Raw genomic sequence first — 26,719 nt, forward strand, 5'->3', positions numbered from 1 at the left:
TTGGGTCTAACTGCTGTATGAGGCTTCCTGCAGCAGGCGAGGCATCAGTATGCAACAAGCAGCACGACCCGTTCTCCACATGAGCCGTGTGGCTCTGGGGGGGGGGGTTCGTGGGGGGGGCCCAATAGTGAAAAAGTGGAGCCGGAGGGACTGACGGAGGAGTTGATGTATGATCCCTGGTGGCGGAGCTCGTTCGAAGCGAGGAGCCGGCAGGTGATTCGGAGGCGTCGGCTCTTTAAACAGCGTAATGAGCCAGAGAGGACGCTAACCCCCCTCCCCCCGCCCCTCCCCGCCCCACCCCCACCCCCCGACTCCCCCCGACTCCCCCCAAGCTCCCACACCCTCCACCTGCACCATCACCACCGTCCAAGACCCGGCAGGTTCAGGAAAACCTTGTTTCAGCACCGAGAACCGTCTGCAGGACGCAGGACTCGGCTAACTGTTAGCAATAACATGCTAACATGCTAACTATGTTTGGAACGCCGGCGTGCGTGTCGACATCTTTCTATCCTTTCATCTGCAGAAAAACTCAAATCTCTCTGAAGCCTCCGGTTTGCAGCTTTTTGTTGTTGCTAACTGTTCATGCTAACTGCTAATGCTAATGCTAACGCAGCGTTCCTCCACCCGACCACAAAGTCATCAAACGAGGCTGCAGCTGCTCGTCCACTCTTTCAGCCAATCCCTCTTTCCTCCCGTCCGTCCTCCCGTCCTGGACGTTCACCGCTTGTTCCAGAGGAAGATGTAGGAAACTACAACCTGGACCGGGTTTGGGTGGAGGGGCGGGGGGGGGGGGGGGGGGGGGGGGGGGGGTGGAGGGGGAGGGGAGGGGGGGTGGGGGGGGGGTGGAGGTGGAGGTGGAGGGGAGGGTGGAGGGGAGGGGAGGTGGGGGGGGGGGTGGGGGGGTGGAGGTGGAGGTGGAGGGGAGGGTGGAGGGGAGGGGAGGGGAGGGTGGAGGTGGAGGTGGAGGTGGGTTGGGGTGAGGGTGGAGCACTGTGTTCAGTCCTGTATTATAAATGCAGACACACATGGCCGCTGCTCGTAAATGAATAAACACATACATCAATTTCAGAAAGAAACATTTGAATTTCAAATGCAGCGACGCCTCCTCCTCCTCCTCCCTCCTCCTCCTCCTCCTCCCTCCTCCTCCTCCTCTTCCTCCTCCCCCCTCCCTCCTCCTCTTCCTCCTCATCTTCCTCCTCCTCCTCCTCCCCCCTCTTCCTCCTCTTCCTCCTCCTCCCCCCTTCCTCGTCCTCCTCCTCCTCGTCTCATTTCTCTTATGCAGAATGAAATGAGGTGGATGATTGTTTGATCTGTGTGTTGAAAGCAAAGAGCTCAACAGTGTGTGTGTGTGTGTGTGTGTGTGTGTGTGTGTGTGTGTGTGTTGGGGGGGTTCTAGGGGGTTTCAGGTGGATTTAAGGGGGGTTGAAGTGATTGTCTTGGACTTCAGGTATTTTCAAGGGGGTTCATCGGGTTTTGGATGTCTGCTAGATTTCATTAGGGTTCCAGTGGGGGTTCGGTGGAGTTCATGAGGGTTTGTGGGGGGGGGGCGGGGGGGGGGGGGGGTTCTAGGGGGTTCTAAGGGGTTGTAGGGGGTTCTAGAGGGGCATGTACCCTGCAGCTTGTTGCTCGACTCAGTTTCTCCAGTTTTCTTTCTTCATTTTGTTCTTTTTTTTTTTCCTGATCATGAATTGAGAAGCCGGGTGGAGCAGCGGGGGGGGGGGGGGGGGGGGGGGCGGTGCATAGGCTTCTGGCCCAGGCTGAATTAAACAGTCTCTCTCTCTCTCTCTCGTTCTGCCTCTCCGTGGCGTTCAGAATCAATGGCTGGCGGACTGCTGACACAGCCGGAGCACGGCCGGGATTTATGGCTCCCTCTAATGGGCGAGCGAGCTCTGAGGCAAAGGCCTGCCGTCAGCACAATCCGCCCCCCCCCCCCACCCCCCCCCACCCCCCACCCGCCTTTATAGACGCAGGCGGCCCTCCTCTTCCTCCCTCTTCATCCTCAGAAGCCACCCGACCTGCCGCCTTTACTTTGGAATCCGTTTCCTGGGAGATCTGAACTCCGTATTTTCTCGGGATTCTTCGCCAGCAGGTGGCGCCGCTGAACCGACGCCTCGGCCGTCTGTTAACAGACGTCTGCTGATGCAGCGGCGCTCGCCGTGGACGCTTCCTGTCTCTCTGGAGACGCCGCAGTGTCTTCCTCAGAGGTTCCTTTCATGTCACACACTGTATCTAACTTTCAATGAAAACTGACAGCGAAACGCCGACACTGAAAACACGCAGCACGCCATCTAGTGGTGCAGAGTGGTACTGCACGAGAGCGCAGGCCCAGGCTGGCTGAACATCCTCCAGGAGCAAACCAGCTGATTTAAAACATTCAAAGGAGAAAATGAAACATGTGGCCTGCAGGATCAAGACCACAGACACCATGTGCCACCACCAGGTGGCAGCATCACTGATGGGCTTAGCTGTCTACTGTTAGCATGTAGCTGCCATTAGCTCATGCTAGTGGTAGCTCACGGCCGCTGCTATCTCACGGCTGCTGTTAGCATGTGGCCGCTGTTAGCGTGTAGCTGCTGCTAGCTCGTAGCCACTGTTAGCTCGTAGCCACTGTTAGCTCATTGCCACTGTTAGCTCGTAGCCACTGTTAGCTCGTAGCCACTGTTAGCTCATTGCCACTGTTAGCTCATTGCCACTGTTAGCTCGTAGCTACTGTTAGCTCATTGCCACTGTTAGCTCGTAGCTACTGTTAGCTCATTGCCACTGTTAGCTCGTAGCCACTGTTAGCTCATTGCCACTGTTAGCTCGTAGCCACTGTTAGCTCATTGCCACTGTTAGCTCGTAGCTACTGTTAGCTCATTGCCACTGTTAGCTCATTGCCACTGTTAGCTCATTGCCACTGTTAGCTCGTAGCCACTGTTAGCTCATTGCCACTGTTAGCTCGTAGCCACTGTTAGCTCATTGCCACTGTTAGCTCGTAGCCACTGTTAGCTCATTGCCACTGTTAGCTCGTAGTTACTGTTAGCTCATTGCCACTGTTAGCTCATTGCCACTGTTAGCTCATTGCCACTGTTAGCTCGTAGCCACTGTTAGCTCGTAGCCACTGTTAGCAGCTCGTGGCTCCTCTTGCGTGGTACCTTCATGACTCCACACCAGGGTCCCCAACCAGAGGACTGTGGGTCTGTACCGGGACGTGGACCATCTGTTACTGAGGGAAAGACCACAGTCTTTTGTCCCCCTGGAATCTGGACTCTGGGGGTCCTGGATCAGGGCAGGAGGCAGTGAGTCGTCCACTTGTCCTCTGGACGTCCGGATGAGCCTGAGCTGCCGGTGCTGCCTTCATCTGGACCACCGACCACCTCTGCTGGTTCCAGTCTCCACTGCCCCAGCAGCAGTACCAGCAGCAGTACCAGCAGCAGTACCAGCAGCAGTATCAGTACCAGCAGCAGTACCAGTATCAGTATCAGTACCAGTACCAGCAGCTGTACCAGTACCAGTACCAGTACCAGTACCAGCCAGGCTTTTTGGAACGTGGCTGGACTGTAGGAGGACTCCACAGTGGAACCGGCAGGAACAGGATCAGACGTCAGACCGTGATGGACTGACTGGTCAGTCTCTGGGGGGACGTCTCCGTCCGAACAGAGACCACCAGACCTCCATCAAGGAGTCAAACCGGCGGCTCCTGGGGGGGGGGGGGGGGGGGGGCACTTAGAAACACTGGAGTTTCTCCTTCCCAGGAAGAACGAGGCGAGACTCAGAGACTCGTTAAACTCTATCTGTGGAGTCAACACGGCCGCCATATTGGACAGGGCAACACTGCCCTGTCCAATATGGCGGCGCTGAGGGACGTTCCCTTCCACTTCCACTTCCCGTCTTTCTACTGCAACACGCCGCGCCGTGCTGGGCCAGCCGGCTCCAGTCAGAGCCGGGAGACCTAGAACAGGACTCCAGCAGCTCCCCGGACCACCGGCTCAACGGAACCTTCTGGAGTTCTGCCACGGAACCGCACAGAGAACCTCCAGAACCGCACGCCTGGATCCGGAACAGGACTGTGGATCCAGCCACAGCCACATCCTCTGCACCGCTTTCAAAATAAAAGCAGACGCTGCGGTGGTGGGGACGGTCGGCTCTCCTCCGTCACCGTTTCCACGAGCCGCCATGTTTTATGACAAGTGCTGAGTTCAAAGGTCAAAGCAGGAGCTGCACCCACTGGCTGGGTCACATCGCGTTCAGGTACAGGAAGAGAATCAATAGATTTAATGAAGAAGACAACACACTCCAATAGTCAGACATAAAAACTACAAAAATGTAAAAAAAAAAACACACAGTGGGGGGGTACGCCCCCGGGGGAGTTATGGCTGTCCCCCAACCCCAAGGTAAGATCTGACGCCAAGGTAAACATAGAAAAACTGACAGAAAGGGTTGAAAGCAGAAGAAGCTGAAGCGAGCAGCAGAACCGACGGCGTTGCCTCCACCGGTCAACAGAGCAGGCCTCCGTCTCCATGGAAACGGGGGAACACCGGCATGGAGTGCTGCTGTACGGGTTCACAGGCGCAGCACCGGCAGAGGGAGGGAGACGAGGAAGAACCTTCATCCTTCTTATTACATCATGGTTATACAACCCGTGTTACGGCGCGGCAGCGTAGCGGTGTGGCGGCGCGGCGGCGAGCCTCCGTCAGGAGTGTGTGAAGCGGAGTGTTTCCTCCGCCCAGCAGAGACAACCTGCAGGAACCACACTCCAGCCTCTTCATCCTCCGCCCACACCGCCGCAGCGCCGGGGGGGCCGTAACACCCACCAGATATACGGGAGGCCGGGGTGGGGGGGTCGCAAGGGGGGGTCGTTACTGGGCCTCGGCGGAGATCGCGGCAATAGCAGAACCATAACCCGGCAGTTAGACTAATGGAATCCGTCCCGCCTCGGCCCGGGAGGCAAGGAGCGGAGAGGAGGTACCGGCGGGGGCCCGGCGGGGGCCCGGCGGGGGCCCGGCGGGGGCCCGGCGGGGGCCCGGCGGTCCCGTACACCACCTGCCATACGGCCCCGCCGAGAGCCGGGGTGGGGGGCTCATCTGGGGAGGCATCGGACCGGTCCCGAGGCTCATTCTGCTTTTCCACTACTTAACCAGCGAGCAGGAGCACAATATGGCCGGCGGCGGGGGGGGGGGGGGGGCTCCTACAGCCCATCACAGACAGACCCCCCCCCCCCCCCCCCCCACACCCCCCAACCCCACCCCCACCCCCGAAGCCGAACCCTCTCCGAACTGCAGCAGCGAACCAGAAATAATCCCATTTAAATTCAAACACGGCCACGGTGCCTTCAGGAGCAGCTGGGAAATGACAGCATCACAACTTCCAGGCGAGAACAAGCAGCTGGCGTTAACACGCTGCTAGCGCTAACACGCTGCTAGCTCCTTACTCTGATCGCCCTGTCACTGGGTATTTAGCTCAAACAGCTGCTAAACTGGTGAGCATTAGCATTACGTGTTCCCACTGTGACTCTCGGTTCTGCTCCCTGTACACCATGCTAGCATTAGCATTACAATCGCTAGCTTTCAATACTGTTAGCGATAAAGCTAACACTAATGAATATTGCTAATAACAGTAATTCCAATGAATGGAGCTCGGTCTTTATCCTGCTCACTGGACTGAACATTAGCATTAGCATCATCCAAAGTTGTTATCTTTAGCATTGTGCTGCTAATTTGGTCATATTGAAGTGTTTGTAGGGGAGAGCAGTTCTAAAATGAGCATCATTATCATTATAAATATTCATACAATGCAGAAGATGCTAAGCTGTTAGCATCTTCACTTTAGCCTGATTCCAGATTGGTTGGGATTAGCATTGGCATGCATCAATAGTGGTTCCATTTCTTGTGTGAGAGCTGTCTGTGAGTTGACAGTTCATCTGGCCTGTATGCTAATGCTAATGCTAATATGCTACATACTGAAGTGGAAAACTTCAGAATCAACATTTCGAGCTTTGAACTTATGAACGACAGTGAGGATGGAAGTCGTCTCGGTTAGCGTAGCATGCTAGCCTATTGCAGGCTTCAGACTTCTCCCTTCTTCTGAGGCATTTCCAGGACTGGACCGCTCCCAGCTCCGACATGAGAAATTCCCACTGTGGACCTGCAGGAGCGCAGACGGTTCTGACGACGGTTCTGATCCACCTCTGCTGGGAGGCTCCTCAGAACACTTTCATTATCGATCCATTTCTCTGGACGTCTTCAGACGATCTTTGCCGTCAGACTGTCAGCTGCCGTCAACCGCCGCTTAAAAAACATCCAGTCAGGCTCTGCTCCACTGTGATCGCAATGTGACAGCCACGCCACCAGGAGGAGCACCGACCGCCACTCACTCCACTTTCAGCTCTCAACATGATCAAACCCCAGATGGCGATCTGTCCTGCAGTCCCTGAACGCCTCGTCCAACAGCAGGAAAGGAAAAGGAAGAAACAGTGAGGCCGAGTTCAGAGCTGAGGTTATGATAGAGCTTACCTGGCGTCCCCACAGCGTCCCACCCACCGTTCTGAAGACTCCAGCCAGTCCAGCAGGACGTCTCCACATTGAATATTTGAAACCGGATGTGAATGTGATTGGTCCCGCCCGTCACGTGACCGCATCACGGGGACAGAGGAGGCGCTGTGATAGGGCGATTTATGCTGAACTTTAACTCATAATATAAAATCAACAGATGATTTATGTGAAAACCAGAGTCTGGTGAAGCAGCAGGTTCTAGAAACCAGAGACAGAGACCAGAACCTGTTCTGAAACCGGAGCTTTATATGTTTATTTGCACTCTGAAAATCAGCAATTTGAACGGTTCCAATGAGACCGGGGCTCTTTTTGAAACCAGCATCATCGCCCCCTGCTGGAAGAACCCCGGAATTACAACGTTTTTGCACTTCCGCATTATCTTCATGTTTTATGAGCGGAGGCGGAGCCTGGTTCAGAGCTGATCCACGAGAAACCAGGAAAGACCCTGTCACCCGGACAACACTCCGAGGCTCCGTCACCCGGACAACAACCTGAGGCTCCGTCACCCGGACAACACCCCCGAGGCAAGGCTTCATCACTCGGACAACACCCCGAGACTCCATCACCTGGAAAACACCCGCAAGACTGGCATCCGGACAACACCCCAAGGTTCCGTCACCCGGACAACACCCCAAGACAACACCCCAAGACTCTCACCCTGACAACGTCCCAAGACTCTGTCACCTGGACAACACCTGCAAGACTGCCACCCAGACAACACCCCAAGATTCCGTCACCCGGACAACACCTCAAGACAACACCCCAAGGCTCTGTCACCCAGACAACACCTCAAGACCCTGTCACTTACACAACACCCCAAGACAACATCCAAAGACTCTGTCACCTGGACAACACCCAGACCCTATCAGGCGCACAGCGCTCCCGCCTTTCGCCTGTTCTTCCTCAGACCTCAGATCACAGTCAGACACGCACAGTTTGACATTTTGCTGTAATTTGCTGAACGAGCAGGAAATGATTTAAAATAGAAGCATCTCTGAAAGACGAGTCGGGGTCTTACCTGCCCAGCTGGGGGTCTCCATGTACGGCGAGGCCGGGGGGCGACAGTCGACTCGCTGCTGCTCAACCTGAGGGAGAAGAAGAAGAAGAAGAAGAAGCAGAGGGTTTGATTAGTGAGACGACAGACAAAAACAGAAATCTGCTTCATTCCAAATATTCTTTATTGCCAAACAACAGGAGCATCAACGTCACTGTATCCCAAACTACACCCTCCAAACACACGAGCAACCAAAAACTCTTCACCGCAGAAAGAACTCCGACCGGTTCCACCGATACAGCAGGAACTGAACAGCCAGGATGGGACCGAGCGCCGGGTTACAGGCGAAGGAACGTTACGTCAGATGATTGTTTTAGAACAAGAAGGAAAAGTTGAAGATGTTTTTCTGGTGTCCTGAGGAAACACTTTAACCGCTAACACACCTGCTAATACTGCTAACTGCTAACACACCTGCTGATACTGCTAACCGCTAACACACCTGCTGATACTGCTAACCGCTAACACACCTGCTGATACTGCTAACCGCTAACACACCTGCTAATACTGCTAACCGCTAACACACCACAGAGCTGACAGACTGAATCCTGAAAAACATTTCTGGCCTCTAGTTCAGTGTTCTGTACTCTGTACTCTGTACTGTTACAGTATCTACAGTCATGTGACCCGGGAGGTGGCAACCGGAGGACGGCCGCCATGTTGGAGTGAAAACAAGCAGTGAGACAGGGTTTCATTCAGAGAGCGCAGTGCACGTACGGTGTTCTTTAACGACAGGTGGACAGTCACAGGCCGATCCAGCTCCAGGCCAGATGAGACTGTTTGCACGCTCTATGTGACCAGGTGTAGCCCCGCCCCCTCCGTGGCGTGTCAGGACCCCATGCTACTGTTTCCATCATGCTAATATGAGCGCGTGCAGCAGCAGAAGCAGCTGGGTGACAGTCACGACCTGACACATGTTGGTAACACGCTTTGAAACTTTATTGTAAATGTTGTGGAGCGGCGGTCAGCAGGACAGCGAGAGGCTTCAGTCGGCTTTTCCACATCTGCTGCTGCGAGCAGGAACAACGGACGCTGGAGGCATCCGGTCACCAGCGAACATGGTCACAGCTGGATATGGAACACCGGTCACCAGCGAACATGGTCACAGCTGGATATGGAACACCGGTCACCAGCGAACATGGTCACAGCTGGATGTGGAACACCAGGTCCAGCGTCTGCTCCACTTCCACCAGTGTAAAAAGAGACGAAAACGCTGTGAGGAGGATTTCTTTCAACTGTCTCAAACCAGAAGCCTGAATCTCACTGACTGAGGCTCCAGCTGCACTTTGACCACTGAGTGTTTGTTTTAGAACAACTTTAAGTGACGCTATTGCTGCGCGTAGCAGAGATTACGGACTTTAACCATCGTCTGAAAGCTGCAATAAATAAAGTTATAGCCCAAATACCAAGTATTACAACAATCAAGCAAGAGCAAGAGTCTGCACCTGGAGAGGTTCTGTGGACTCTGCTGGATCAGTCCTGGAGAGGATGAGGCTCTAATGCAGGGTATCTGGAGGAACCCCAAACATCCACTGCACACAGTGGCAGCTCAGAAGAGTGACCGGAGTAACAGGCTGCTGTCTCCGCACCGCAGAACTGAGGCTTCCAGAGGTCGTTCTCCCCTCAGCAGTCAGGCTGTTGGACAGATGTGCCTGAGCCGAACTGAGTCCACTATCAGCACTTTATTGCACTGTTGTTATTTATTTATTTGCGTGCGAAGGATTTGTGTTTGCTGCTGGACACCTGAATTTCTCCCTTGGGAGATTAATAAAGTTTTTATGTGTCTGTTTATCTATCTATCTATCTATCTATCTATCTATCTATCTATCTATCTATCTATCTATCTATCTGTCTTCTTACAGGAAAAGCCGTTTTCGCGTGTCTTTGCGTGTAAGGAAGCTAGAGCTAATGAGCTAATGCTAACCCTTAGAGAAGCTAACGCATTTTGATGATGTATTTGTTTTGAAGTGCTGATTGGCTGAAGTGCCTGTCAGTCATAAGAGTAACCGACGCCCCCTGCAGGAGGTTTCTATGGGCTCCTATCCAGACTGAGCCCAAGTCCAAATCCAATGTGGATGAGGAGTGGGCGGGGCTGGTTCTAGAGGCTACTCCCCCCCCCACCTCCAGACACAGAATCCTCCAGAACCAGAACCGTGTGGCCCGTGTGTGTGTGTGTGTGTGTGTGTGTGTGTGTGTGTGTGTGTGTGTGTGTGTGTGTGTGTGTGTGTGTGTGTGAACTTTAAACATCTGGCAGTTCTTAGACCCGCACTCGTGGCCAGGGCAGGAACCAGGTCTGGTTCTCCAGTCCTTTAAACTCCACCTGGACTTAATTTGACCAGACCAAGATTCTGGACTTGAACTCTCTTCTTCAGACCTGATTCAGACTCTGAGGTCCACATGGACCCTTGAAGACAAAGAATCAGTCAAATCAGGCACATGAGAAGTGAAACCTTAACCCCAGCTGGAACCTGAACCCCCCTGGAACCCTGAACCTCACCCGGAACCCTGAACCCCTCCTGAAACCCTGAATCCCACCTGGAACCCTGAACCCCCCCCCCTTGAACCCTGAACCCCCCTGGAACCTTGAACCCCACCCAGAACCCTGAACCCCTCCTGAAACCTGAACCCCTCCTGGAACCTGAACCCCTCCTGAAACCTGAACCCCTGCTGGAACCTGAACCCCTCCTGGAACCCTGAACCCCACCTGGAACCCTGAACCCCCCCTGGAACCCTGAACCCCCCTGGAACCCTGAACCCCCCCCTGGAACCCTGAACCCCCCTGGAACCCTGAACCCCACCTGGAACCCTGAACCCCCCCTGGAACCCTGAATCCCTCCTGGAACCCTGAACCCCCCTGGAACCCTGAATCCCTCCTGGAACCCTGAACCCCACCTGGAACCCTGAACCCCCCCTGGAACCCTGAACCCCTCCTGGAACCCTGAACCCCACCTGGAACCCTGAACCCCCCCTGGAACCCTGAATCCCTCCTGGAACCCTGAACCCTGAACCCCTCCTGGAACCCTGAACCCTGAACCCCCCTGGAACCCTGAACCCCCCTGGAACCCTAAACCCCTCCTGGAACCCTGAACCCCCCTGGAACCCTGAACCCCCCTGGAACCCTGAATCCCTCCTGGAACCCTGAACCCTGAACCCCTCCTGGAACCCTGAACCCCCCTGGAACCCTGAACCCCCCTGGAACCCTGAACCCCTCCTGGAACCCTGAACCCCTCCTGGAACCCTGAACCCCCCTGGAACCCTGAACCCCCCTGGAACCCTGAACCCCTCCTGGAACCCTGAACCCCTCCTGGAACCCTGAACCTAACACAGTCTGCCGACGATGCTCCGGTTTTCCCTCAGACCCGGAGGACCACTGTCCGATGTGAGGAGCACTGATCGATTGGAGGAGCAGTGTGGCTTCAGAAGACCCCCCCCCCCCCCCCCACTGGGGAAGAGGGGGAGTCGGGGTGGGGGTGGGGGTGGGGTCAGAGGGAGCTCACACAATCTCAGAAAGCCCAGAGTCGGGAAACACCGAGTCTTTCAAAGCCAGTCAGCCGGCGTTTGAAGCGGCGCCAGCCTCTATCGTTCGCCGCACAGCTGGGATTTTACATATTTAACAGCGACGCTCGCTTTGCTCCCTGACACGGCGGCTTTCTGCAGCCTCCGTACAGAAAGCCATCAGCTCCTCGCCAACTTTCTTTGTCCCTTTTTTTTTCCTTTCTCTCATTCAAACGAGGAAATGTGTTTCTCTCACGCTACATTCAAAACACGGATTAAATTATACGACTGTTTGGACAAACAAATTGGAGCCCGGGTTCAAGAAAGAGAGCGAGAGCACAAAGCCGCGCTGCCGGACGCGTTCGCCGGGTTAGCGGGTTTGTTGCGGCGCTGATAGCAGCGGCTTCAGTTCTCACCTCCGTTATCTCGGTCGTGACGCCGACGCCGGTGAAAACGCCGACGTTTCCTCGCCGAGCAGATAAAACACGTTCCGCCAACAACAAACGAGTCGCACACAACTCAAACAGCTCATTTCAGCGGCCCAGAACTGGCTAGCACGTCCACAACCCCGCTACGCTAACAGGCGGGTGTCAGTTAGCGCTCAGCGGAGCGGCGCGGTGGGGGAGTGGTTAGCACTGCTGCTTCACAGCAGGAGTCTTACTTGGTTAGCAGGACTAGTTAGCAGGACTAGTTCTGTTCATTCCCGTGGAATAGATCAATAATACACTTAAAATAGGCATTTTATGCAGCTAGCAAAATAGCATTAGCTTCTGAGTGAGATGTGAGAGTGAGGTGGCAGAAAAAAAAGCTACTTAATTAGCTAGCTAATTAGCAGGAGAGAAATAGCTTCAGCATCATCTGAGGGTGAGTTTGTGAAACAGTGAATGCTAATTAGCTCGATATGCTATCATGAGGAAAAGAATGTTAGCATCAAAGTCATACCTGAAAGGAGTTTGTGATGTTACATGACCGCTAGCTAAAGCGTGTGAGGATTATAGCTATACACAACAGTGACTGACCATGGACATGCTAATTAGCTAGCTACATTGTTCCATGTAGAATAGCATTAGCATTAAAGCTCTCCATGAAGTGTGATTTGTTATAAATTCAAGCCATTTAACTGGTACCATTACTTCTTCTAAAAGGAAGAAAGAGAATGCTACTTAGCTAGTTGTGAAGAAATAACATTAGCATCGAAGAGCCAGCTTCACATGAGAACCCAGTGGAAACAGTTACACGCTAATAAATGTCAATGCTAAAAGTGGCAGAAGCCTCTCAGGTTTCAGTCTGGAGGATCCAACCGCTGAAGCCAGTTTGAATGCTAGCACTGCTAGGCCTTAGCTTAGCATTAGCATTGAGAAGCTAGCTGGCTGCTCGTTCTCCAGGAACGACGCAGTGACTGATTGACGATGGTCGTGGTCCTCAGTCCGTCCTGTTTCCAGTAACACCGCTGTTAGTGTGTATTGTTGTTAGCGTGTATTGTTGTTAGCGTGTATTGTTGTTAGCGTGTATTGTTAGCATCTATTAGCATCACGGGTGTCAGGGCTGAATGTCTATCTTGGCCCGTCGGGATTCGTTGTGGCAAACCGACTGTGTGTTGTGTGTTCTGCTAACGAGCGCCTCGTCTTCAGGGGCAGTCAGCTGCCGGGTCCCTGGAGTCACATGACAGAACTACCCCCCCCCCCCCTCAGAGGGGCAACTCCCCGGGATCCCACAGCGATCCACTAATGATCCGTTCAAAGTCGCAGGCCGACGATTGTTGCGGCGACGTCAACCCAAGAGGGACCAGCAATCGTTCGGTGGCTTCGCTTGATAACGACCTGCTCGCCCCTCCCGCTCGCCCCTCTCGCTCGCCCTCACCCGCAACAACAGGCAAACCTCACAGACACCCATTCTTCATGGGGGTAATTAAGTGGCCTCTCCTCACACTGCCCCCCCCCCCCCCCCCCCACCCCCCCCCGCCCCCCCCAAAGATTTCCGATGGTTGTTTGAGGAGGTGGTGAAGGAGCATCGATCGGAGGAACAAACATCCGGAGCGCTCGGCGGCGCGACTCCTCCAACAATCCCACGGTCCATCGACCGCATCGACGGCTCGTCCGCCGCCGGGTCCGCCGGGAAAAACGCCCACTCAGCTCCGCAGCGCGGGAACGGACGTCAGGGAAGCTACGCTAACGCAGGGCTGCCCGTCTTCGCCTGGAGGACGTCACCAGTCCAGGGACAGACTGGAGACGCTTCCATCACGGGACGCATAAACGTCCTTCAGCACCTCTGGACCTGAAACATGCTAATCACACAGCTAGCAAAACAAGTCTGACCACTGTGGAAAGAAAACAGACATAAATCACCATAAATGAGACGGAGCAGTGAAACTTTCTCTATTTCCAAGAAAAGCATCCCGAATCCTGCGGCTTCCAGAAGACGCTGGAAAGCTCCGTCACCGTTAGCCGACCAGAATGAACACTGTTACCACATCAACACTAGCATCAACACTAAAGCCATACCTGAAGACATGCTTGTTTAATCACATGCTAGCTAGCAAACTAGCTTTAGCATCAGGGTGAGTTTGTGGAAACATTGACGCTAACGGCTGGCGACCTCGTTGGAAAGTCCTGTTGGAGGCTGATCGGGACTAAATGCGCACTAATTTGTAGCGTTAGCATCATATATCAGCTGAAGTCCGGCTGAAGTCCGGTTTGCGCTCCAGCGGAGGAATGTGTCTGAGAATCCCAATAATGTCAGAAATCTTTGCTGCAGCTGCTGAGAGACGAATGAGCGACGTCTCCGCCGCAGCCGGACGCACAAGGCGGATGTTAGCCTCCGCCCGGCGCCGCAACGCCATCAATACTAACCTGGTCCGCACGAAGACAGACACCGGGAGGCAGCAATAAATGAACCTCAAACCACACAGAGAACCCTCCGCATGAGGAGAAAGCCAAGGCCCACGTCCCAAACTGAGGACAAACTGGTGAGCAGAGACGGCCCGAAAGAGACGGAGCAGAGCTACACGCTAGGTAAGCTAGCTAAGTGGGGGAGGGGTGATGGGTGGAGGGGTGATGGAGCTCTCCAGGCGGGCTGAGTCCAGGACGATCCTGGAGTGAAACCAGCAGTTCTTCCAAAACTAGACAGAACCCACATTAAAGAACAAACACATGAACACATGAACACATGAACAGATTCCTCTGAAACATTCACAGAGAGAAAAACTCTAAAATAACCAGAACCAGAAGAGGTCCAGAGCAGAGTGGAACCTGGACTGGAATCCAGACCCGAGGTGGTTTAGGTGGAGACGTTCTGCTGAACAGGAGAACTTGAAACGTGTTCATGTTGGAGGCTCTCTCTCTCTGTCTGTCTCTGTCTCTCTCGCTCTCTCTGTCTCTCTCTCTCTCTGTGTCTGTCTGTCTGTCTGTCTGTCTCTCTCTCTCTCTCTCTCTCTCTCTCTCTCTCTGTCTCTGTCTCTGTCTCTCTCAGCCTCCACTGTTTCTCCCTCATCAGGAACGACAGCTCTGCACCAAAGACAACCCGACTTCACGTCCTCATGGCGTCCCTGCAGTAACGGGACGTTCAGCGGAATCAGGTCAGCTGCCAGTCTCTCTGGGTCTCTAGTCTCTCTGGGTCTCTAGTCTCTCTGGGTCTCCAGTCTGGGTCTTCAGTCTCTCTGGGTCTTCATTGGTCTGCAGTCAGCACAGCACTGCTGCTGGCTCTGCCCCCCCCCCCAATTACAGCCAGGCCGGCTGACAGGCCCCGCCGAACCCGCCGGGGGCCCCCAGCCAACCGCTGACCCCCCAACACAGCCTCCAACCCCTCCCCCAGTAGAATCCAACCCACCGCCAAATGTCCAACCCCCCCGCCCCCCCACCCCGACCTGCTCCACCCACTCACCCCGAGTCACTGCCATGAACTTTTCTACCTTCATAGCATTACTGGCCTCAATGGCATCAGCAGCAGCTAGCATCATTAGCATATAGCATGATGAGCAGCTAGCATCATTAGCAGATAGCATCATGAGCAGCTAGCATCATTAGCAGATAGCATGATGAGCAGCTAGCATCATGAGCAGCTAGCATCATCAGCAGCTAGCATCATTAGCAGCTAGCATGATGAGCTGCTAGCATCATCAACAGCTAGCATCATTAGCAGATAGCATGATGAGCAGCTAGCATCATTAGCAGATAGCATCATGAGCTGCTAGCATCATCAGCAGCTAGCATCATTAGCAGACAGCATGATGAGCAGCTAGCATCATTAGCAGCTAGCATCATGAGCTGCTAGCATCATCAGCCGCTAGCATCATTAGCAGATAGCATCATGAGCTGCTAGCATCATCAGCAGCTAGCATCATTAGCAGATAGCATGATGAGCAGCTAGCATCATCAGCAGCTAGCATCATGAGCTGCTAGCATCATCAGCCGCTAGCATCATTAGCAGATAGCATCATGAGCTGCTAGCATCATCAGCAGCTAGCATCATTAGCAGATAGCATGATGAGCAGCTAGCATCATTAGCAGATAGCATCATGAGCTGCTAGCATCATCAGCAGCTAACATCATTAGCAGATAGCATGATGAGCAGCTAGCATCATTAGCAGCTAGCATCATGAGCTGCTAGCATCATCAACAGCTAGCATCATTAGCAGATAGCATGATGAGCAGCTAGCATCATTAGCAGCTAGTATCATGAGCTGCTAGCATCATCAGCAGCTAGCATCATTAGCAGATAACATGATGAGCAGTTAGCATCATTAGCAGCTAGCATCATGAGCTGCTAGCATCATCAGCAGCTAGCATCATTAGCAGCTAGCATCATGAGCTGCTAGCATCATCAGCAGCTAGCATCATTAGCAGCTAGCATCATGAGCTGCTAGCATCATCAACAGCTAGCATCATTAGCAGATAGCATGATGAGCAGCTAGCATCATTAGCAGCTAGCATCATGAGCTGCTAGCATCATCAGCAGCTAGCATCATGAGCAGCTAGCATCATCAGCAGATAGCATGATGAGCAGCTAGCATCATTAGCAGCTAGCATCATGAGCTGCTAGCATCATCAGCAGCTAGCATCATTAGCAGATAGCATGATGAGCAGCTAGCATCATTAGCAGCTAGCATCATGAGCTGCTAGCATCATCAGCAGCTAGCATCATTAGCAGCTAGCATCATGAGCTGCTAGCATCATCAGCAGCTAGCATCATTAGCAGCTAGCATCATGAGCTGCTAGCATCATCAGCAGCTAGCATCATTAGCAGATAACATGATGAGCAGCTAGCATCATTAGCAGCTAGCATCATGAGCTGCTAGCATCATCAGCAGCTAGCATCATTAGCAGCTAGCATCATGAGCTGCTAGCATCATCAGCAGCTAGCATCATTAGCAGCTAGCATCATGAGCTGCTAGCATCATCAACAGCTAGCATCATTAGCAGATAGCATGATGAGCAGCTAGCATCATTAGCAGCTAGTATCATGAGCTGCTAGCATCATCAGCAGCTAGCATCATTAGCAGATAACATGATGAGCAGTTAGCATCATTAGCAGCTAGCATCATGAGCTGCTAGCATCATCAGCAGCTAGCATCATTAGCAGCTAGCATCATGAGCTGCTAGCATCATCAGCAGCTAGCATCATTAGCAGCTAGCATCATGAGCTGCTAGCATCATCAACAGCTAGCATCATTAGCAGATAGCATGATGAGCAGCTAGCATCATTAGCAGCTAGCATCATGAGCTGCTAGCATCATCAGCAGCTAGCATCATGAGCAGCTAGCATCATCAGCAGATAGCATGATGAGCAGCTAGCATCATTAGCAGCTAGCATCATGAGCTGCTAGCATCATCAGCAGCTAGCATCATTAGCAGATAGCATGATGAGCAGCTAGCATCATTAGCAGCTAGCATCATGAGCTGCTAGCATCATCAGCAGCTAGCATCATTAGCAGCTAGCATCATGAGCTGCTAGCATCATCAGCAGCTAGCATCATTAGCAGCTAGCATCATGAGCTGCTAGCATCATCAGCAGCTAGCATCATTAGCAGATAACATGATGAGCAGCTAGCATCATTAGCAGCTAGCATCATGAGCTGCTAGCATCATCAGCAGCTAGCATCATTAGCAGCTAGCATCATGAGCTGCTAGCATCATCAGCAGCTAGCATCATTAGCAGCTAGCATCATGAGCTGCTAGCATCATCAACAGCTAGCATCATTAGCAGATAGCATGATGAGCAGCTAGCATCATTAGCAGCTAGCATCATGAGCTGCTAGCATCATCAGCAGCTAGCATCATGAGCAGCTAGCATCATCAGCAGATAGCATGATGAGCAGCTAGCATCATTAGCAGCTAGCATCATGAGCTGCTAGCATCATCAGCAGCTAGCATCATTAGCAGATAGCATGATGAGCAGCTAGCATCATTAGCAGCTAGCATCATGAGCTGCTAGCATCATCAGCAGCTAGCATCATTAGCAGCTAGCATCATGAGCTGCTAGCATCATCAGCAGCTAGCATCATTAGCAGCTAGCATCATGAGCTGCTAGCATCATCAGCAGCTAGCATCATTAGCAGATAGCATGATGAGCAGCTAGCATCATTAGCAGTAGATTCTGATGATTTAACGGAAATATTGTTTCAGACTTGACTTTCATTCTTCTGTTTTTCTTCCATGTTCAGTTTTCATCTCATTCGTTTCTTCTAACTTCAGGTTTCTTCAGAATATAAGGACGATCAACACTTCTACTTGTTTCATTTGTTTTGATCTGATTATATGTTGAATAAAATATGAAGAAATGAAGTTTGAACTCCCGTCAGGATCAGTTTAAAGAAACGTGAAACAGAATAAAGAACATCAAATCAGAATAATTCAGATTAAAGTGGAATAATTCAGAATCACACAAACTAAATCAGCTGAAAGCAGAGCAGAGCAGAATAAGTTGGACTGAAGCCGGTGGAGGAGCAGCTTCTCCTCTGCAGCTGGACTGGATTCTGCTGGAACAACCAGAACCGGTTCTCATGTTCTTCATGTGTTTTCCCTGCAGAGGAGAAGCGGAGCGCAGAGCGCTGCTGCCACCTGCTGGCCGCCGGCAGACTGCAGCCTGACCCGGAACTACAGCTCGCCGCTTCGTCTCCTGGGAACCGGTTCCACCGAGGACAGCCCAGAACGGCCGATGGCGCCGTCAGGAAGAGACCCAGACCCTCTGGACCCAGACCCTCTGGACCCAGACCCTCTGGACCCAGAACGTTCCAAACAGCTGGAGGACCGTTCAGAACGTTCAGAACGTTCAGAACGTTCAGAACGTTCAGAACGTTCAGAAATCATAACGACTAGAAGCCCGTCTGCCCGGAGAGCTGAAGCTCGGTCCAGAGTCAGCATGAAGCTAACCCGTAAACACGTGACGCCCTCCTCCTCAGCCTGAAGCAGCACAGATCAACAGGAAATACCACAATAAAAGCCTGCTGATCCCAGCCTGTCAAATTAAAAGACTTGAATCTAAAACAGGAAACAGGAACCGGCTGAGAGAGGAGAATCTACATCTTGATCCTGCTGATGATCACAAAACCAACAGGATCGACTGATTACTTCACAGTAGAGAAGGACTAAACTAGAGCCTGATCAGTCCTGATCAGTCCTGATCAGCAGGGATCAGCAGGGATCAGTAAGGATCAGCAGGGATCACTGTGTATAAGTGAGGATCAGAAGGGATCAGTGTTGATCACTAGTGATCAGCAGGGATCAGCAGAGATCAGCAGAGATCAGCAGAGATCAGTAGACGTCACACTCAGTCCTTCACTGACGCAGAGGCAGGACGGCGTCCATCAAAGACCAGAACCAGAACCAGAACCAGGTTGAACTTTGTCCAGAGGTCAGATGAGAAGAGTTCAAACAGAACTGAAGCCAGATCAACCCTGGACCAAAGAGGCCTTGAAAGCAGGGTCTGGGGGAGGGGGGCTGCTGGGTTCAGGGCCTGGGGTCATGGCCTGGGGTCGGGGTCAGGGGTCAGGGTCTGGGGTCAGGGTCTGGGGTCAGGGTCTGGGGTCAGGGCCTGGGGTCAGAGCCTGGGGTCAGGGTCTGGGGTCAGGGTCTGGGGTCAGGGCCTGGGGTCAGGGTCTGGGGTCAGGGTCTGGGGTCAGGGCCTGGGGTCAGAGCCTGGGGTCAGGGTCTGGGGTCAGGGTCTGGGGTCAGGGTCTGGGGTCAGGGTCTGGGGTCAGGGCCTGGGGTCAGAGCCTGGGGTCAGGGTCTGGGGTCAGGGTCTGGGGTCAGAGCCTGGGGTCAGGGTCTGGGGTCAGGGTCTGGGGTCAGGGCCTGGGGTCAGGGTCTGGGGTCAGGGTCTGGGGTCAGGGTCTGGGGTCAGGGCCTGGGGTCACAGCCTGGGGTCAGAGCCTGGGGTCAGGGTCTGGGGTCAGGGTCTGGGGGGTCTCAGGGTTTCTGCAGGGCTCTGCAGTTCCAGACGTGTCCACCAGAGGGCTCAGTGCAGACAGGAATGAGCTGCTGTCCTCAGCCGACCTCTCTCTCTCTTCCTCTCTACCTTCCTCTACCCCCCCCACACACACACACACCCCACCCCGCTCTCTCCATTACCCAGCATGCCTTCTGTCACCCCCCCATCTGTCTTTCCCCATCAGCCCCCTCTCTGCATCCTCTGTGGAAATCACGTGACCTCTGCACACATTCAACCAGGACCCACCCCCACCGGGCGACCGAGGCTCATATCTATTCGTGAGAGAGAGAGTGTGTGTGTGTGTGTGTGTGTGTGTGTGTGTGTGTGTGTGTGTGTGTGGTGTCTGAAACGTCACGCTCCGCCGCCGCTCACCGGGTCACCTCCATCAGCTGTCAGGACATCTGGTGGGGGGGCGCCCCCTGCTGGAGCCTGACCTTCTCTCACACACACACACACACACACACACACACACACACACACACACACACACACACACACACACACACACAGTCTCAAATTTCTATCCTTGTGGGGACCGTCCATTGACTTCCATTCATGTCTAGCCCCTAACCCTGACCCTTACCCTAACCCTAACCCACACCACAACAAAGTCTAACCCTAAAGAAATGTTTTTGCACTTTTACTTTTTTCAGTAACAACAACATGGTCAAGAAAACACTGTTTCTCCTACTTAGGACCGGAAAAAGGTCCCCACAAGGCACGTCGTTCCACGTTTTGCTATCCTTGTGGGGACATTTGGCCCCGACAAGGATAGAAATACAAGAACACACACACACACACACACACACACACACACACACACACACACACACACGGGGTGTGGACCTGATGACGTCATCTGCAGACTATAGAAACTAAATGCTGATTTTTTTTTATGCATTTTGTAATTTGAATTTCTTATTCGGTGTAACTTCAGAATTTCGTTCAAACCTAATTTTAACTTGTTTTGTTTCGTGGTTGATTTTATTAATTTTAAAATATTTCAGCTTCTAATTTCTACTTCATGCTTTTGGAAACGATTTATCTTTAATTTACTTTTAGTTTCTATTTTTTTTACATTTGTTTTTCATCTTTTCAGCCCGATTCCATTTATTTTAAGATTCCGAATTCTACTTTTTTCTTCATATGTCTTCATATATATTTAATAAATTCCTCTTTTTTTAATTAATTTTCACTTCAGTTGAATTTAGTTCATCTTTTAAAATCACTCCACAATATTTTCACTCATTTCTCCTTTTTCAATATTTTAATCAGTTTAAATCATTTTTTTAAATATATTTTCTGATTTCTATCAACATTCATCAAACAACAGTTTTTAATTTATTCTGAGTGAAATAATGTTTTCATTGACTTTTGTAGCTTTTTTTTTCATTTCCTGTTTTAATTATTGCTGCTTTAATGCTGATTTCCTTTCATTTCATTAGTAACTTATTACTCTGTAATCCCCAGGACTCGCTGGAAAAAGAGCTTTTTAATCTCAACAGGACTTTCCCGCCTAAATGAAGGTCAAACAAACAAGAAGTAAACGTCCAGCTGACAGGATTCATTCATTCATGTTTTCATTTCATCACTTTCCAAACGAGGAAAACCAGGAGCAGCGATCCGACTGTCGTCATTATTCATTCATTCATTCATTCATGTTATTTATTTCATTATTTATGGGATTTGACTTTTTAACCTCATCTACCTGCAGTCAACTTTTATCATATTGTATTATTTTAATTTATTAGTGTGTGTGTGTGTGTGTGTGTGTGTGTGTGTGTGTGTGTGTGTGTGTGTGTGTGTGGCTTTGTTTTTAGTGATTTGGATTTGACCTTTGATCTGCTTCCCTGCCAGATTCAGTTTGAGTTTTTCTCTTCATGACGTTTCTTCAGGTTTCTTGATTCTTTTCAAAGTTTCTTTGATTCAAACTTTAATTTCTGTTTGAAAATTTTCAGTCTGCTGAATCTTCATCTGGAGTGACCCTTGACCTCTTGACCTCTGAACCCTCAACAGCAATGGAAACTCTGGCTGTGTCCTAATGTCCACCCTGACCCCTGACCCCTGACCCCTCAGCCCCTACAGAGCTGGACTACATAGTGGACTTTATAGAGCCTGAATCCGTTGGGATTCGGACTCGGAGCTCCCTACTTTTTCCTTCAGCGCTGATCGCATGACCCCCGGCTGCTACCATGGTAACCATGGTAACCATGGTAACCAGACGCCGGCTCGCCGAGACGGAATTCCACAAAAACATTTGTAATATTTTTTTAATGTCTCTTACTCTGCATTTCACTTCCCTCTCGTCTTTCTCGTCATTGAAGAAATTCAATTCATCCATTCAGACATACATAGATTTGCAATGCACCATGGGTAATATTGAGCTGTCCAGGGACCATCGATGCTCAATATTTTTCAAGATGCATTGTGGGAAATTTCTAGTGGCCTTCTTTTTCGGACAGCCCGACAGATGTCTTCACTGCAGTGTCCTCAGGGGACACAGGGAGGACATTTGGACACAGCCTCGGTCTTTCTCAAGAAAAAGCATGGACCACACCTTCATCATCATCATCATCATCATCATCACTGAATGCTTTTCAGCTGATCACCTTTAAATTCTTTTCATGTTTAAGTTTGGATATTTTACATTTTTTAAAGCTCGGGTAGACGATGTTGTCCAGCAGCACTTCCTGTCATCCTGAGTGAAACGCTCCCTGCCCCCTGGGAGAAGTCAACACATCATGTGGACGGAAAAAGGTGCGGAAAAAATCTGACCACTGTAGCGGCCGAAGGACAGTAAAAACTCCGACCAATCGGAAGGTGCGGACCGCTCTTAAGGAACCAATCAAATCCCTTCGCCGTTCTACCAGCCCCCTGCGTACATTTCAATGGCGTGCGCTGGCCCTGGTTCAGAGCGCGTTGCCAAGGCGCTCTCGGCGCTCGCGGCTCGTGTGAAAAATAGAAGGAAGGGAGCGGCGCGCTGCGCTGCTATGCACGTTGTGTGCAGCAGTCAGAAAGGTTCATAACATTGAAGGCCATTACAAACTCGCGCGGCGCTTTCGCGTCCAGTGCGTTCGCTCCCAAGGGAGCTCCTCCAATGGGGTGGGAGCTGGGCGGAGCCTTGGGGAGATGCTACATTCATGCTACATGCTAGTTTTCCAAGATCGCCGACCCGAGCTTTAAGCTGTTTTTAATGTTTTATGATTCCTTCAGTAAATTAAATAATTTTTTTCTGGTTCATCCAGTTTGAACTGAAGCTTCACTCCCGTTGCCTGGTAACCCAGCCCCGCCCACTCCTCATCCACGTTTGGATAGGCGTCCATAGAAACTCCAGCAGGGGGCGTCGGTTACCCCTCTGACTGACAGCTCTTCAGCCAATCAGCACTTCAAAACAAATACATCATCAAAACGCGCTAGCTTCTCTCAGGGTTAGCTTTAGTGCTTTTCTCTCAGGGTTAGCTTTAGCGCTTTAGCTCTAGCTTCTCTCAGGGTGAGCTTTAGCGCTTTAGCTCTAGCTTCTCTACACGCAAAGACAGGCGAAACCGTCTTTTCCAGTCAGAACGCCTCCAGGCTCAGACTCCTGCTCTGCTGATTGTTGTGATTCTTGGAGTTTCGGCTCTAACTTTATGGTTTGCAGCTTTCAGACGATGGTTAAAGTTTATCTGCGTAATCTCCGCTACGCGCAGCGATGGCGTCACTCCCGGTTTAGCCACCAAAAAAAATTGAAAAGAAAAAGCTGCAACGCTGAATTCCCTCCTGTCAGCTCCTGTCCAGACTGAGTCCAGCTCCACAGTCCCAGCTGGAGGAGAAGTGGGCGGGGCCAGGTGACCAGGCTACCGCTCCCGGCAGACGGAAGGAAAACGTTTATGAAGTTTGATACGTATTGAATTCATACACAGGAAGTGATGTCATCACGCTAGTGACATCACTTCCTGTTGGACGTAAAATCAGCAGAAGACAGAAGAAAAAGTGGGGCTCGAACATAGTCTTCCTCCATTACCCACAATCCCCCTCTCCGCCTCATCTCGTACAGTCAGATGGTGACGGAGGAGACGGCCACGTCTCCGTAACCTGGACGGAGACCTCCACCCAATGGCTGCAAAGCACGCTAAGCCCCGCCCACTCCGGCTGGCGAGGAGGCCGCTGCCCGCCGAGGGCGTGGGCGAGCGGGTGGAGGGGGACATTCCTGAGAGCGGGGGACGACAGGACACACACCGAGAGGCAAGCTGCTCGCTCACACACACACGCACGCACGCACGCACGCACGCACGCACGCACACACACACACACACACACACACACACACTCTCTCTCTCTGGCATCCTCCTCCTTCCGGTGACCGAGGCCAGCGTTCCGGCTCTAAGGGAGAACCGGCAGTTAGGAAAAGCCTGATCAGCGCTGAGCTCGGTTCTTCTGCTTCCTGGTTTCTGGATTTAAAATCTTTTGTAATTTTGGCAGCAAACATAAAAACGTGTCAGTAGGATTTAAACTTTCCCTCAAGTTACTATTTGTCTTGAAAACCGAAGCCGGAGCTGTCGGTGGCGAGACGGTCCTGAGACTCAGTTTGAGATCAGTCCTCCATGTTTTCTTCTTCTTCACAGCCCAGTAGTCAAAGTTTTCTTTTCCTTTGTGGTTAAAATATCTTGTAATTTCAAACACAAACATCAGTTTTCCAGGTTTAACTGTTTAAATTTTCCAACTGATGGTCCTGGCCTCAGCGTCTCGCTCCGTCCTGACGGCGGATCGTTGCTCCAAGGAGGCGTTCGGTCTCAGACGTCTCGTCTGGACGCCGCCGTTCAGCCGTCGGTGCCACGGCGAGCCGAGCTGCTGCCGGACGCTCAACTCAGGGGGAAAGCTCAAGTTTCCAGAAACATCGAAGGAATCCGGCAGACGGAAGCTCAGACGGCAGAAACAGTGACGGAGACGGAAGAGACGTCCAGCGATCGACCGACGGGTCACCATGACAACCAATAACTGCAGCACCGATCAGCTGATCCGCCCGCTCCAGGGAGTCGTTTAGAAACCGCTCCAGGGAGCGGGTTTAGAAACCGCTCCAGGGAGCGGGTTTAGAAACCGCTCCAGGGAGCGGGTTTAGAAACCGCTCCAGGGAGCAGCGTGAGAGCTTTTCCTCTTCAGTCTGGAATCTGACCTGAACTCTGCTCCCTGCTGCTGCTAGCCACTAGCCGCTAACTGCTAGCCGACAGCCACTAGCCACTAGCCGCTAGCGATTAGCTGATAGCCGATAGCTGATAGCCAATAGCTGAAAGCCGATAGTCACTAGCCAATAGCCACTAGCTGATAGCCACTAGTCGCTAACTGCTAGCCGATAGCCACTAGCCACTAGCCACTAGCCGCTAGCGACTAGCTGATAGCCGACAGCCAATAGCCGAAAGCCGATAGCCACCAGCCGATAGCCACTAGCTGCTAGCTGATAGCCACTAGCCACTAGCCGCTAACTGTTAGCCGATAGCCACTAGCCACTAGCCGCTAGCGACTAGCTGAAAGCCGATAGCCACTAGCCGCTGGCCACTAGCTGCTACCCGCTAGCCTCTAGCCGCTAACCACTAGCTGCTAGCTGATAGCCACTAGCCACTAGCTGCTAACTGCTAGCCGATAGCCACTAGCGACTAGCTGATAGCCGATAGCCAATAGCCGATAGCCAATAGCCGCTAGCTGCTAGCCGCTAGCCACTAGCTGATAGCCACTAGCCGATAGCCACTAGCTGCTAGCTGATAGCCACTAGCCGCTAGCCAATAGCCAATAGCCGCTAGCTGATAGCTGATAGCCATTAGCCGCTAGCTGTTAACCGCCAGCCACTAACCGCTAACTGCTAACCGCCAGCTGCTAAACCTAAAGCTTCTTCCTGCAGATGCTTTGAAATCAATAAAATGTTTTTAGTTTCTCAAACAGTTTCTCAAACAGTAACAAAATTTCAAGAACAATCAAAGTGAAAATTCAACCTCGAGCCTCCAGTGGGCGTATCGAACCACCTGACGAGAAAAATTTCTCTATTATTTCATTTAGGTTCAGAATTTACACTCTAAAAACACCTGAATTTGAATTCTAGCATTTTTTCCTCTTAATTCTTAGCATTAGCTTTAATGTTAGCATTAGCTTTAGTGTTAGCTTGACCTTGAGTGTTTGCTTTTCACGTTATCGTTCCATTCCTGATGATAAGAAACTTTATTCAAACAGTTTCCAGTCTGTTAGCTTTTAGCTTTAGCGCTCTATTCATTTTTCAGTCTGTTAGCTTTTAGCTTTAGCGTTCTATTCCTTTATCAACCTGTTAGCTTTTAGTGTTAGCATTCTACTCATTTTTCAGCCTGTTAGCTCTTAGCTTTAGCGTTCTGTCCATTTTTCTGCTTGCTCTTTTTGATTCAACATAATTTAGATAATCTCAAATATAAAAGTGATGAAGACGAAGCTGGTGTTTAAAAGCCTCAGCAACACTGTGGGAGGAGCGCATTACAGCGGCGCTCCACCCGCAGCAGAGGGCGGAGCAGAGCCTCTCTTGTCTGAGTGACGTTGATCTTCTGTTTAGTTCATATGAACCAATCAGGATTCAGAAAGCGAAGCTGGACTTCAGGTTCTCCTGAAGTCTGGATGAACTCTGACGGAACTCGACGCTCGGTGTTCGTTCTTCCTGCTGGAACAGACGGAACTCGTCCTCCGAGTGTTTTTCAGCACATTTAGCCTCGATAAGCTCGTTTCTTCCTCTGCTCTCAACCTGGAAGCCCCGATTCCTCCCAGAGAGAATTAACCACCTCAGTGAATAAATATCTGCAGAGAAGCCAAATATTCTCACACGGCGGCTCGTCAGGCTGCAGCTATAATCAGCCGGTGATGATGATGATGATGATGAAGAGGACGATGATCTGCAGAACAGAACAATTAAACCCGAATAAAACGCTTCGGAGCGTTTCTGACGCCGCAGAACAAAGAAAACCTGCTTCTATTGACATGAAGCAGAGGAAGCTCGTTAAAAGTGACTGACGGCTCGGGTTGGCCAATCACAGCCCGGGATTCACTCCTGAAGCTGAAGTCCCGCCCCTGAGTGCGGTCCAGTGTTGCTATGGTTACAAACCATTTCCAGCACTTGACTGTTGGGCATTGCAACCAATCAGAGACAGTTTGACACATCTGGACTGCTCTGGACAGCTCCAGGACACATCTAGACTGCTCTGGACAGCTCCAGGACACATCTAGACTGCTCTGGACA

At 51.7% G+C, this 26,719-nt stretch overlaps 1 long non-coding RNA gene across 1 annotated transcript in view; it reads right to left on the bottom strand.

Annotated features, from left to right (window-relative positions):
• LOC115387130 (uncharacterized) overlaps positions 1 to 22,507 on the bottom strand; it is a 55,246-nt gene extending 32,739 nt beyond the window's left edge. The window contains exons 1-3 of the long non-coding RNA XR_003931341.1: positions 22,497 to 22,507; positions 8,299 to 8,304; positions 7,549 to 7,615 (exon numbers count right to left, since the gene is read on the bottom strand). This is a non-coding gene — a long non-coding RNA (uncharacterized LOC115387130). The remainder of the gene's footprint in view (positions 1 to 7,548; positions 7,616 to 8,298; positions 8,305 to 22,496) is intronic.
• Between the last annotated feature and the right edge of the window lie 4,212 nt (positions 22,508 to 26,719).

Source organism: Salarias fasciatus, chromosome 4 (assembly GCF_902148845.1).
Source record: "Salarias fasciatus chromosome 4, fSalaFa1.1, whole genome shotgun sequence".
Classification (NCBI taxonomy): domain Eukaryota; kingdom Metazoa; phylum Chordata; class Actinopteri; order Blenniiformes; family Blenniidae; genus Salarias; species Salarias fasciatus.